At 46.6% G+C, this 12,500-nt stretch overlaps 1 protein-coding gene across 9 annotated transcripts in view; it reads right to left on the bottom strand.

The window, feature by feature from the left end:
- LOC113809324 (band 7 protein AGAP004871) overlaps positions 1–12,500 on the bottom strand; it is a 1,059,488-nt gene that overhangs the window by 297,863 nt on the left and 749,125 nt on the right. The gene's annotated exons all lie outside the window — the stretch shown is intronic.

The following is a 12,500-nucleotide window of genomic DNA, read 5'->3' as shown; positions in this document are numbered from 1 at the left end:
TCTCTCTCTCTCTCTCTCTCTCTCTCTCTCTCTCTCTCTCTCTCTCTCTCTCTCTCTCTCTCTCTCTCTCCCTCTCTCCGCTTCATCGTCTATGGTGCCGTCCCGCCCACCAGAATCCTTCGACCGAACCCCAAAGAGCACCCAGATTCTCGGCGTCCTAGCAGGCCCGCCCACGCCCACCTCTCGGCGAAATCCATCCATGGGGAGAGCTTTCAACCCTTCCCTCCCCTTCTTCCGATCCTCTCCCTGACAAAGCCCTCCGTCTCCCTTCTCAGAACAAATCACCCATGGCACGGGAGTCTCCTAGATAATTATTTCTTTTTTTTCTAGAATCACCCACGTCAGGTGGAGTTTTCTAGAACCTTCGGCCGGGAGCGGGGGTTGTGTCTTAAAGGTGCGCGGTGTTATGTTCTACCACCGCTTGTCTTTCTTGGGCTGTCACGAGAGGCTGTTATGGGCTTTGGCTCGGCACTTGTCATAAGGGCCTTTCTTGTACTCAATGGCTATTGGGAAGAGCACTTACGGCTTTTCTTTGGCCATTTTCCCGTCTCTTGTTTTGCCTCCTCTCTTTCAAAGCATCTTCTCCCTTTCTTTACGTCTACTCTTCTGTCTACCGGGCTTATTGTTTTCTCTCATACATTTTCTACGCTGATTATTCATTTCTTTCTTTCTACCTTTCTACTATCCATTCATTTTCGTTCTACACTACTAGTTATTCATTTTGTTTCTATTTCTCCAGTCATTTATTTCTATTTCGTTCTTCTCCACTCGTGTTTTCTTTAGTTCTACCTGTTCGTTCTCTAAACACCACTTTTACTCGTATGGGTTTCTTTTCCGCAGCTCCACATCCAGGAATCCCTCCCCACACCCCACCCTCCCTCAACCCTGTCCCCATCCTCTCCTCTCACTTCCTCTTCACCCCCCACCTATCCTCCCTTTCCCTAACCCCCTCCTCGGCTCTCTCCCTTTCATCCCCATCCTTTCTTTTCCTTTCACCCCCGCCTCTCCTCCCTTTCCCTAACCCCCCCCCCCGCTCTCTCCCTTTCATCCCTCCTCACTTCCTCTTCGCCCTCCACCTATCCTCCCTTTCCCTAACCCCCTCCTCGGCTCTCTCCCTTTCATCCCCATCCTTTCTTTTCCTTTCACCCCCGCCTCTCCTCCCCTTCTTCGACCCTCCCTCCCTCCCGCACTCTCCCTTCTTCCCCCAGCCAACTGGCGTTTAATCATTTGGAAGGGAGATAAAAAGGTCGAAAGAAAAAGTGGCATACAGAGGTTCTCCTCAGCACCTGTATGTTCCCATATCCAGATATTTTTCCGACTTCTTTATATCACCAAAGTGTCTGTCGACTCTGTCTGTCTGTCTGTCTGTTTATCACACACACACACACACACACACACACACACACACACACACACACACACACACACACACACACACACACATATATATATATATATATATATATATATATATATATATATATATATATATATATATATATATATATATATATATATATATATATATATATATATATATATATGTATGTATGTATGTATGTATGTATACATATGCATGTTTATGTATATATATGTATATATACATACAAACATATATATATATATATATGTATATATGTGTGTGTGTGCGTGTGTGTGTGTGTGCGTGTGTGTATGTGTGTGTGTGTGTGTGTCTGTGTGTGTGTGTGTGTGTGTGTGTGTGTGTGTGTGTATATCTATGTATAAATATATATATATATATACATATATATACTTATAAATTTATATATATATATATATAAATAAATAAATATATAAATATATAAATTTATAAGTATATATATGTATATATAGATATATATATATATACATACATACATACATACATACATAAATATATATATATATATATATATATATATATATATATATATATATATATATATATATATATATATATATATATATGTATGTATGTATGTATATGTACATATACATATATATATCTCCGTCAATCGCCTGTCACCTTCTCTCTCTTCTTCCACCCCCCTCCCCCATACCGACCCCTCTTCTCCGCCCCCTGCCCCCCCCCCCTCTCCATTGGGGCATCTAGCAACGATACATTATTTACGAAGACGGCTTGCTCTAGCCTTGTGGAAAGCGGCTTTTCATCCTGCTGTATTTGTTCCATTTGAGTGAGCAAACATGTGGCGTAAGGAAGGTAGTTTATTCACATACTTTGTTCTTCAAAGCATACGGGGACAGAGAGAGAGAGAGAGAGAGAGAGAGAGAGAGAGAGAGAGAGAGAGAAAGAGAAAGAGAAAAGAGAAAGAGAAAGAGAAAGAGAAAGAGAGAGAGAGAGAGAGAGAGAGAGAGAGAGAGAGAGAGAGAGAGAGAGAGAGAGAGAGAGAGAGAGAGAGAGAGAGAGAGAGAGAGAGAGAGAGACAAAGACAAAGACAAAAGACAGAAAAGAGAAAGAAAAAAATAATGAGAATGAAAAGTATCGAAAAAAAGATTAATCTACTAATTCCTTCTCGCTCGATTTTCGTTTTCTGTCAACTGCCTCCCGAACTTCGATATCAAATGTTAAAATCATTGATCTCTCTTGCCTGTGAGGAAAACTTGAAAGTCTGAGAAAAACTTTAAGGGGATTAGCCCAGCGATTAACACTGTAGCAGGAGAAAGAAATGGATTCACTCCATGTCATCTTCAGATTCAACTTCAATAGATAAAGAACCCTGTTGGCGCTCTTACACGAGAGAGAGAGGGAGATAGAGGGAGAGGAAGAGAGAGGAAGGGAGATAGAGGGAGAGAAAGAAAGAGAGAGGAAAGGAGAGTGAGGGGGACAGAGGAAGAGAAAGAAAGAGAGAGGGAGGGAGAGGGAGGAAGAGAGAGAGAGGGGGGGAGAAGAGAGAGAGTGTGTGAGGAAAAGAGAGAAGGGGAGGAAGAGCGAGACGGAGGAGGAGAGAGTGAGAAAGGGGGAAATGAGAATGAAAGAGGAAGGAAGATAGAGGACAAGGGGAGAGAGCGGAAGACAGAAAAGAGAAAGGGATAAAGATACAGAGAGAGAGAGACAGAATGAAAGAGACAGAGAGAGAGAGCAAGAAAAGACGAAACAAATTACGGATGGAGAGTTTTAGCAAGTGAATGAGAGAACGAATTAGGGAATGAGCGAGTGAGAGAGAATAACCAAGCGAGTATGAAACGGAAGAAGGAAAGAAACGAGAGAGAGAGAGAGAGAGAGAGAGAGACTGAACATCTTGAAAAAGACTATAAAACTAGAGACAGAAAAGAAAAGATAAAAAAATTGGAAAAAAAAGAGAACGGTGAGTTATACTCCGAGTAGAAATAAGTTTAAGTCCATCCAAGAAATTAGAAACGGTGTATACCCTTGGCAAATATTCTTCTTTCATGTGAAGAAGGCAAGGGTTTGGAGACGAAGAAAGAGACCCACCATCTTATGCGCATTAGCTAATTAATCCGAGCTACCCGGGGATAAGTTTGGGGTCTTGTTCGTCACAGTACTGTCTCCATTACACTTACATTTAGGCCATTTAGTTAGATTCATTATCTCGTTTTCTCTCTCTCTCTCTCTCTTTCTCTCCCTCTCTCTCCGGGTCTCCTGTCTCGATTTTGTCTTTTTTTCTATTTCTATTTCTCTCACTTTTCGTTTTACTCTGTCTGTCTGTCTGTCTGTCTGTCTGTCTGTCTGTCTGTCTGTCTGTCTCTCTCTCTCTCTCTCTCTCTCTCTCTCTCTCCTTCTAAACGTCAGCGCTCTCGGCAATTAGTGATATTCAAAAGCAGCTTCCATAAAGCATACGTTTTATAACTAATTAACTCGAACTGCTCTGGTAAAATTTTACAAACTACCGGAGAGTGATGAGTGTGTGGGTTGTGGGGGGGGGGAGAGGGAGGGAGAGAGAGGGGGGGGGGCAAGAGATGGTGGCGGGGGGAGAGGGGTGGGTTGTGAGGGGGTAGAGAGTGTGGGGAAGAGAGGGGTGGGTTGTGTGAGGGGAGGAGTAGAGTGTGGAGGAGAGAGTGGGGTTGGCTGAGGAGGAGATGCTGTGGGGAGAGAGAGGTTGTGGGAGAGAAGGGATGGAGAGGAACAGAGAGGGGAAAGGGGAGGAAGAAGAGAGAGAGGAAAGAGAGGACAGAGGGGAAGGAAGAAGAGAGAGAGGAGAGAGAGCAGATGGGAGTGAGAAGAGAGAGGGAAAAGAGAGCAGAGGGGGCAGGAAGAAGAGAGAGGAACGAGAGGACAGAGGGAAGGAAGAAAGAGAGAGAGAAAGAGAGGGAGAGGGGAGGAAGAAGAGACAGGAAAAAGAGGGCAGAGGGAAGGAGGAAGAGAGAGGAAAGAGAGGACAGAGGAAAGGAAGAAGAGAGAGGAAAGAGAGGACAGAGGGAAGGAAGAAGAGAGAGGAAATAGAGGACAGAGGGGGTGAAGAAGAGAGAGGAAAGAGAAGACAGAGGGAAGGAAGAAGAGAGGAAAGAGAGGGCAGAGGGGAGGGAGAAGAGAGAGGAAGAAGAAGGAGAGGGAGAGGGAAGAAGAGAGAGGAAAGAGAGGACAGAGGGAAGGAAGAAGAGAGAGGAAAGAGAGGACAGAGGGGAGGAAGAAGAGAGAGGAAAGAGAGGATAGAGGGGAGGAAGAAGAGAGAGGAAAAGGGACTGAGAGGAAAGCGTCGACGAGAAAGAAGAGCAAGGGAGAATCGAAGGAAAGAGAACAGAACGAGGAAAATGAAAACTGACAGGGTAGCTACAATATCTAATGAAAAAAAAAAGAAAGACAAAGAGAATGAATGATAGAGAGAGAAGGAAAAAAAAGAGAAGAATGAAAGAGAAAGACTAGACCCCCCCAAAAAATGTAAAAGGGAAAGGGAGGGGAGCGGGATAGGGGGAAAACGAGGGGAACAAGAAAACATAAAAATTGGAATATGATATAAAGGGAGCGAGGGAGTATTGGATAGCCTGAGCTGAACGGAGAAATAACGCAGGAGTGGAGTGGACTTTGAATTGTAGATATATTTTGGGGAACCTGTAAATACTTAAAGATGCGATGTGGAGAGCGCAAGAACCGTAGATCCAAGGAAGAAAGTTAGAGAAAATCTACCCTACAAGATAGATTCCCTTGATGTTGCAGAATGTATACACACAACGGGGGAGGAACGTGTATATACAGAAACAAATCAGAATACATTGGCACAAAAAGTATTACAAAAAAAAAGTTCAGGTGTAGCCACTGCCACTTCTCGAGGAGGTAGAAAATGGGGAAATGGACGCTATATATAGTATTGTGGAGGATGAGAAAGTGTCCATCTTGGCTATCGGAGCAGCTCGTGTCCTGAGGATATCAGGGTGAGTACGTGATGTGACGGTGTGTGTGTGTTTGTGTGTGTGTGTGTGTGTGTGTGTGTGTGTGTGTGTGTGTGTGTGTGTGTGTGTGTGTGTGTGTGTGTGTGTGTGTGTGTGTGTGTGTGTGTGTGTGTGTGTGTGTGTGTGTGTGTGTGTGTGCGTGTGTGTGTGTGTGTGCGTGCGCGTATTTGTGTATGTATCTTATCACATTATCCTCAGATGCGCGAGTGTCTATGGTAAGCCTAGAGTAATATCCCCTCCCTTACAAAGCTGTTCTTCTGGGATAGGGATAAGGAGCGAGTGATCCTTTCAGAGGCCCAGCGCAGAGGTCGGCCTTGGGGAGAGATGGGGGGAGAGGGGGCAGGGGTCGGGGGCGCAGGGGAGGTGGGGGAGGAGGAGGAGGAGAGAGAATGAAAAGGAGGGGCAGCTTGGGGAGAAAGAGAGGGTCGAGGTACATACATCGGTATCGTGTAACATGCTCCAGAGCCGAGAGATTAATTATCACCTTGTTCTTCTTGTTCCCCGGGGGACCTCGCCATCAACTGCCCCCTCCCCCCCCCATCACTCTTCCCACGCGCCCCTAATCCCCTCAGGGCTAACCCCGTCTCTGCTTTCACACTAAATCACGCTGAGACAACACCCACGCCCCTAAACCCCTCCACCTCTCACGCTATCACGCTACGCACACCAGGCCATGCCCAAAGGTCTCCATTACACACCCGCCGCCCATCTATACTTATATGCAGATGGGCGTCGGGGGCCAGCGAGGAGGAGGCGGCCTGGCGGTGCACTCATTAAACACGGCCCATAACAGCTGCGAATGAACGTGACCGGAGCCCGCATTGGGGCCTCTGCAATGGGGCGTCTCCGCATTTTCACCCGGGGCGCCCGCGGGTCTGCCGGTCGACGACGGTCCCTGCGCCGCGAGTCGCTCGAGGAGGTGGACTGACGACGCCCATCTGTCTTCGAGGAGGGTTTGGGAAGCGACGGTTGAGATCGGGAGGATGACGTGTGGTTCTCATTCTCTCTTATTCTCTTTCTCTCTCTCTCTTACTTTCTCTCTCTTTCTCTTACTTTCTCTCTCTCTCTCTCTCTCTCTCTCTCTCAATCTCTCTCTCTCTCTCTCTCTCTCTCTCTCTCTCTCTCTCTCTCTCTCTCTCTCTCTCTCTCTCTCTCTCTCTCTCTCTCTCTCTCTTCCTCTCTCTCCTCTCCTCTCTCTCTCCTCTCTTCTCCCCCACTCCTCACTCACTCCCACCTCCTCTCTCCCTCTCTCTTTTCTAAGTTTAAACTACAAGAAAAAAAGGTGAGTGAAGGTTATCTGACTGAGAGTGAGCTCTTCCTTCCCTGAGAGTGAGCATATCGACTATAGAGAGAGAAAGAGAGAGAGAGAAGAAGAGAGAGAGAGAGGAGAGAGAGAGAGAGAGAGGGAGAGAGAGAGAGAGAGGAGAGAGAGAGAGAGAGAGAGAGAGGGGGGGGGGGGAGGGAGAGGGGGGAGGAGATATAGGGGGAGAGGGGAGGGAGAGGGAGAGAGAGAGAGAATGAGAGAGAGAGAGAATGAGAGAGAGAAGAGAGAGAGAGAGAGAGAGAGAGAGAGAGAGAGAGAGAGAGAGAGAGAGAGAGAGAGAGAGAGAGAGAGAGAGAGAGAGAGAGAGGAACCTGAAACACACAGTCAAACAGACATACGCAACAGAAACAGAAAATAAACAATTAAACCCAAACCAAACCAGATATCCGAGGGAAAAAAAAAACAGAAAAAAACAGGAATGCGTAGAAAGACGGGCGCCAATGAGGCCACATCAGCTGACCGCCCTGCCAAGACACGCCTGATTGTGTATAATGAACACCAATAACGGCTCATCGTCCCAAATGAAGCCTGATTGGGGGCTATGTTGGATTTACATGCGGTCAATGCGAGGAAGTAATGACAACATAATCAGCACCACCGACATGCCTCTCCCCTCACTCCCCTCTCATCCCCCCTTCCCCTTCTTTCATCTCCCTCTCACCTCTCCTTCCCCTCTTCCTTCTTCGTCTCCCGCTCTGCGCTCCCCCTTCCCCTCTCCTCTATCCGTCTTCCCCTCTTTCATCGCCTCTTTCCACATCTCCCCTCTCACTTCTGCCCCCATCACTCATCTATCCTCTCCCCTCTCCTCTCTCTTCTCCCCTTCTCCCCCTCATTTATCTATCCTCTCCTCTCCCTCTCCCCTCTCCTCTCCCTTCTCCCCTCCCTTCCCCACCTCTCCCCTCCCATCCCTTCCCCCCATTTCTCCCCTCCCTTCCCCTTTCTCTCCTCCCTATCCCCCTCCCCCCCTTTCTCCCCTCCCTCCCCACCCACCCACCCTCTCGCCAGAACGCAAGTCTTACGAAACCTAATCCCGGTTGATCACTGGAATCCTGAGTCTTCTTGCCCGATGATGCTTTGCAATCAGCCCTTGGATCGGGAAAGCGAAAGGGCATAAAATCAGAACGCGTTATATAAAGAAATATAAGCAGGGAAAAACGAAGTCATCTGAAGAAGAAGAAAGAGGAATGTAATCCTTATGGGAGAAATCTTATAGTCCTATGGGAGGAAACGATGTAGAAAAAAAAAACAATCACTAACATATACCAATATATAAATATACGTAAAAAAGAAAAAAGTTATTGATAGGCACTGATGGTAAACAAAAAGAGAAATAGACAGATAGACACAGATGGTAAACAAACAAAAAAACAGAAATAGACAGACAGACACTGATGGCTGACAGCTAAAGAAACTACTACACAGATGGATTTACTAAGCCCGCAAGAGCGAGGAAAAGAAACGCAATCGGCCTCTACACCTCAACAACCGAACCCAGAAAAAAAAGCAGAAAATCGTACGCATCTTTTGTCCTCTCCAAAAAACGCCATATTGATTATTGACCAAAAATACTTGCGACAAGAGAGAGCGCCTGGATTTGGGTGTCCCTCCGCGCTTATTATGTCGATGGGGGGGTGGGGGAAAGGGGGTGGGGGAGGGTGGTGGTGGTGGGGAAGGGGTAGAGGAAGGGGGTGGGGGGAGGGATGGGGGAGGGATGAGGAGGGGGAGTTGGGTGTAGGAGGGGAGGGGTGCAGAGAGTAAAGGGGGTGAGGAGAAGGGGGGATGTAGGGAGAGGCGAGAGGGAGGGGGGAGTGTAAGCGGGGCGTGAGGGAGGTGGGGGGAGTGTAAGTGGGGGTAAGGAGGGCGAAGGGGGGAGAGGAGGGAGAGGAAATGGTGAGGAGGGGGTGGGGCAGGGGAGGAGGCGTAGGAGGTGGTGAGGGAGGGGAAGGTGGTGTAGGAGGTAATGATGTAGGGGAAGAGGAGGAGTAGGAGGGGATGAGAGAGGGGGGGGGGGTAAAGAAGGGACTCTGGGAGCCTATGGAAAAGACATCTTGGAGGTACCCTGCCAAGACCTCCGGCGGGCTTTGTCCCCTCTGCGGCTTCCGGTGGGCCTTCTTCTGGACTTCCGGCCGCATCGGAAGATTATCGGCGCCGGAGTTTTGGCGCGCTGGCGTATGTGTGGGGAGGGGAGGGCCACTGACTTCCGCGATAATACATTCTTCATTCTGTATTCTCTTTCTTTATCAAATCCTCTTTCTCAAACTCCCAACTCCCATTGCCTCCCCTACCTTCTCGTTGTCTTCTTCAGCATCTCACTCTCTCTCCCTACCTCCCTTCCTCTCTCTCTCTCTCAATCTATCTTCATCATCTTCTCCCTATTTCTACCTTTCTCCTTTCCTTTCTCTCTCTCTCACCTTCCCACTTGATTCCTTCCCCTTCCCTCCCTCCCTCCCTCCTTCCTTCCCTCCCTCCCTCCTTCCTTCCCTCCCCCTCTCCACCCCACCTCCTCCTTCGCCGAATATGTGATGGATGCACGGACACGTTGTATGAATAACAACAGCCCTGAATAATAACCGACAACTTCTTTTGGCCGTTCTTCTGTGTTTTATCGCTTTTATTCATTTTTTTTTTATTCACGGTCGGATTGGCTTCACTGCTTCTCTGTCTGTCGGTATGAATTTATTGTTCTTTTCTCGCTGTGTATTGTTTCTTAGTCGCTTTCTCAATTTTCTCTTTGTTTTTTTTCTTCATCTAGATCTTTCTCTTTCTCTCTCCCTCTCCCTCACCCCTTACCCTCATCCTCACCCTCTCCCTCGCTCTCGCTCTTTCTCCCACTCCCTCTCTCTCGCTCTCTCCCTCTCCCTCTCTCTCGCTCTCTCACCCTCTCCCTCTCTCTCGCTCTTTCTCGCTCTCTCTCCCACTCCCTCTCTCTCCCTCTCCCTCTTTCTCGCTCTCTCTCCCACTCCCTCTCACTCGCTCTCTCTTTTCCTCCCTTCCATTCAGAGTAATTCCCCGTTCTCCGCAGATAGAATAGAAATAGTCTTCTTTTCCGTTCACATATTCCAATTACATCCCGACGTCTTTGAAAGGTTCCCGGAGCTGTTGTTGTCTGCTCACTGGCTGTTAACCTAAACCTCTCAAAACAGTTATATCATTATCTTACGTCATCTGGCATTAAGGAACTATAGCCCTTTTCTCGAGAGGACTCGTCTTCCAAGGGGGGTTATTATCATTATTTGTCTGTGGGTTTTCCTGTGGGTTTTCCTGTGGGGTTTCCTCTGCAATAGGTTTTTCTTCATCGTAACGCATCCTGTTTTTCCTAGAGCAACCCGCATTAAGGATGAAGAAGTGTGTTCAATTTCGCAGCAGCGCCGGAACGATACACTCTCTCTCGCGCCCCGCAAAACAGTTGAGATCTATCGGTCTATCTTTTTTTTCTGTGTTTCTTTGTCCCCTTTTCTCTTTCTCTCTTTCATTTTTTTTTCATTTTTCACTTCTACTCTCCTTATCACTTTTAACACTAATCCTACTCCTACCCGCACTCTCACTCTTTTTCCCATCGCTACTCCCATTCCTACTCCCTTTATCGTTTCTACTCCAGCCCCCGTCCCCACTCCCCCTCCCTTTCCCGTCCCCACTCCCAGTCCCACTCCCTCCTCCTCTCTTCCCATCCTTTGCAAATTGCAGTCATTTACGTTTGAAGCGAGTAAAAGATACAAACAGACGCAAAAATGGAAATCCTGACATGGTAATCACAATAATTCCAAACGCTTAATTAAAGCGACGGATAATGAGTCTCCGTGGCAAAGGAAGCAAGAGAGAATGATGAAAACAAATGGGGGGGAGGGGGGAGGGGGAGGGGGGGAGGTAGAACGACGAAGGGAAACAGAAATAATAATGCAATTTGATTCTTTTACTTGAACGGTTCGTAATAGAATGATTAACGGGGAAGATGTGCGATGAAGGGAAAGGGGGAGGAACAGAGAGAGGGAGGAATAAAAGAAGATAAAAATAGAGATAACCTACACAGAGAGAATGAAATAAGGAAGCCAGAAACAAAGGTAGGGAAAAAATCAGAAAGAGAAGGAAGGCAAAAGGAAAAATAGGAAAAAAATGATAGAGATATAAAAACAAAAACCGAAACATCAAGGAAGAACAGAAAAAAATATATAGCACAAGAGATAGAAAGACAGATTAAGCGATACAAAGCGAAAGAGAGAGAGAGAGAGAGAGAGAGAGAGAGAGAGAGAGAGAGAGAGAGAGAGAGAGAGAGAGAGAGAGAGAGAGAGAGAGAGAGAGAGAGAGAGAGACAAGACCCGACTAGAGAAAGGAAGAGAAAGCGGGATCGCGGCTGAAAAGCATCAAAAAGCAGCAAAATGTAAAGTGCCGCTGCCGTGCGTTGTAAAATAGTGTCAGTCCCGGTGCCGCAGTGACCCTCGGCGCTTAAAAGACTCTGCGATACATTTGTCCGTGACAGACACGTCGGCTTAATCATGCGACGCACACGAGCGCACACACAAGCATGTATATACACGTATGTATACTTGCAGACATATACCCGCGCAAGGATACAAGCATACGAACTAACGCATGCACTTGATATCACCACCGAAACACACACACACACACACACACACACACACACACACACACACACACACACACACACACACACACACACACACACACACACACACAAACACACACACACAAACACACACACACACACACACACACACACACACACACACACACACACACACACACACACACACACACACACACACACACACATATCAAAATGAATGGCTTTGTTCTCTCGCTCTCACTAGACAACTATATAGTGGAACCCCGTAAGTGCTTTGCAACAAGACTGTTTGTATAAAGTGCTCGCATGTGTTGACACTTAAAATGATAAACTGTTTTTGACATTTAAATAGATTATTAAGAAAGATTCAAATATGATATCTTCTTCGCAGACACGCCATTGTACTGATCATATTCCAATTTTTATATCAGAAAGCATTGACAAAATAATCATAATAATGATGATGATAACAAAATCAATAATAATAGCAATAATAACAATAAAAATAACGGTGACAATGTTAATCGTGATAATGATAGTAATAGTAATAATAAAAACAATAAAGAATAATAATAATTGTAATAACAATAATAACGATAATAACAACAATAGTAATAACAACGATAAAATAACAATAAAAATAACAACAATAACCGTTATAACAGTAAGAAGAAAACGAGAAAGGCTGATCACATAATCCACACTTTTCAAAGGCCATCATACCATAAAGAAAGATAATAACCATAACCATAACAATAACAAAAACAAAAGCAAAAAAAAAAAAACTCCGACCTCCCCCAAAAAAAAAAAAAAAAAAGCAAGGACGCCAATAAAGTCATAAAAAACAATAAGGCTCCCGGAATAACAGGCAATGGAAGAGAAGAGGAGGAAGGGGAGGGAGGGGGGAAGGGGGGGAGGGGGGGAGGGGGGGAAGGGAATCGCCGCGTGCCGTGCATATCCTCCCAAGATTATCATGTGCCTGCAAGACATTTAGCGGAGAAAATGCGGCCGAGGAAACTTCTGGAAAGTATGGCCTCCGCTCCCGGTCTCAAGCGGCCGCACCAATTTAACTAGCTCGAGCCGTTTCCATCACTGGGGGGGGGAGAGGAAGCGCACAGGGGGATGGGGAGAGGGGGAGAGGAAGGCACAGGGGGAGGGGAAGGGGGATGGGATTGGGAAAGGGAGTGGGGTTGGGTTGGGGAGAGGGGGTTGTGGGGTTGTGGG

The sequence above is a fragment of the Penaeus vannamei genome, chromosome 23 (assembly GCF_042767895.1).
Source record: "Penaeus vannamei isolate JL-2024 chromosome 23, ASM4276789v1, whole genome shotgun sequence".
NCBI lineage: Eukaryota > Metazoa > Arthropoda > Malacostraca > Decapoda > Penaeidae > Penaeus > Penaeus vannamei.
The sequence above is the reverse complement of the archived record's forward strand: the minus strand, read 5'-3'. Positions and strand labels throughout refer to the sequence as shown.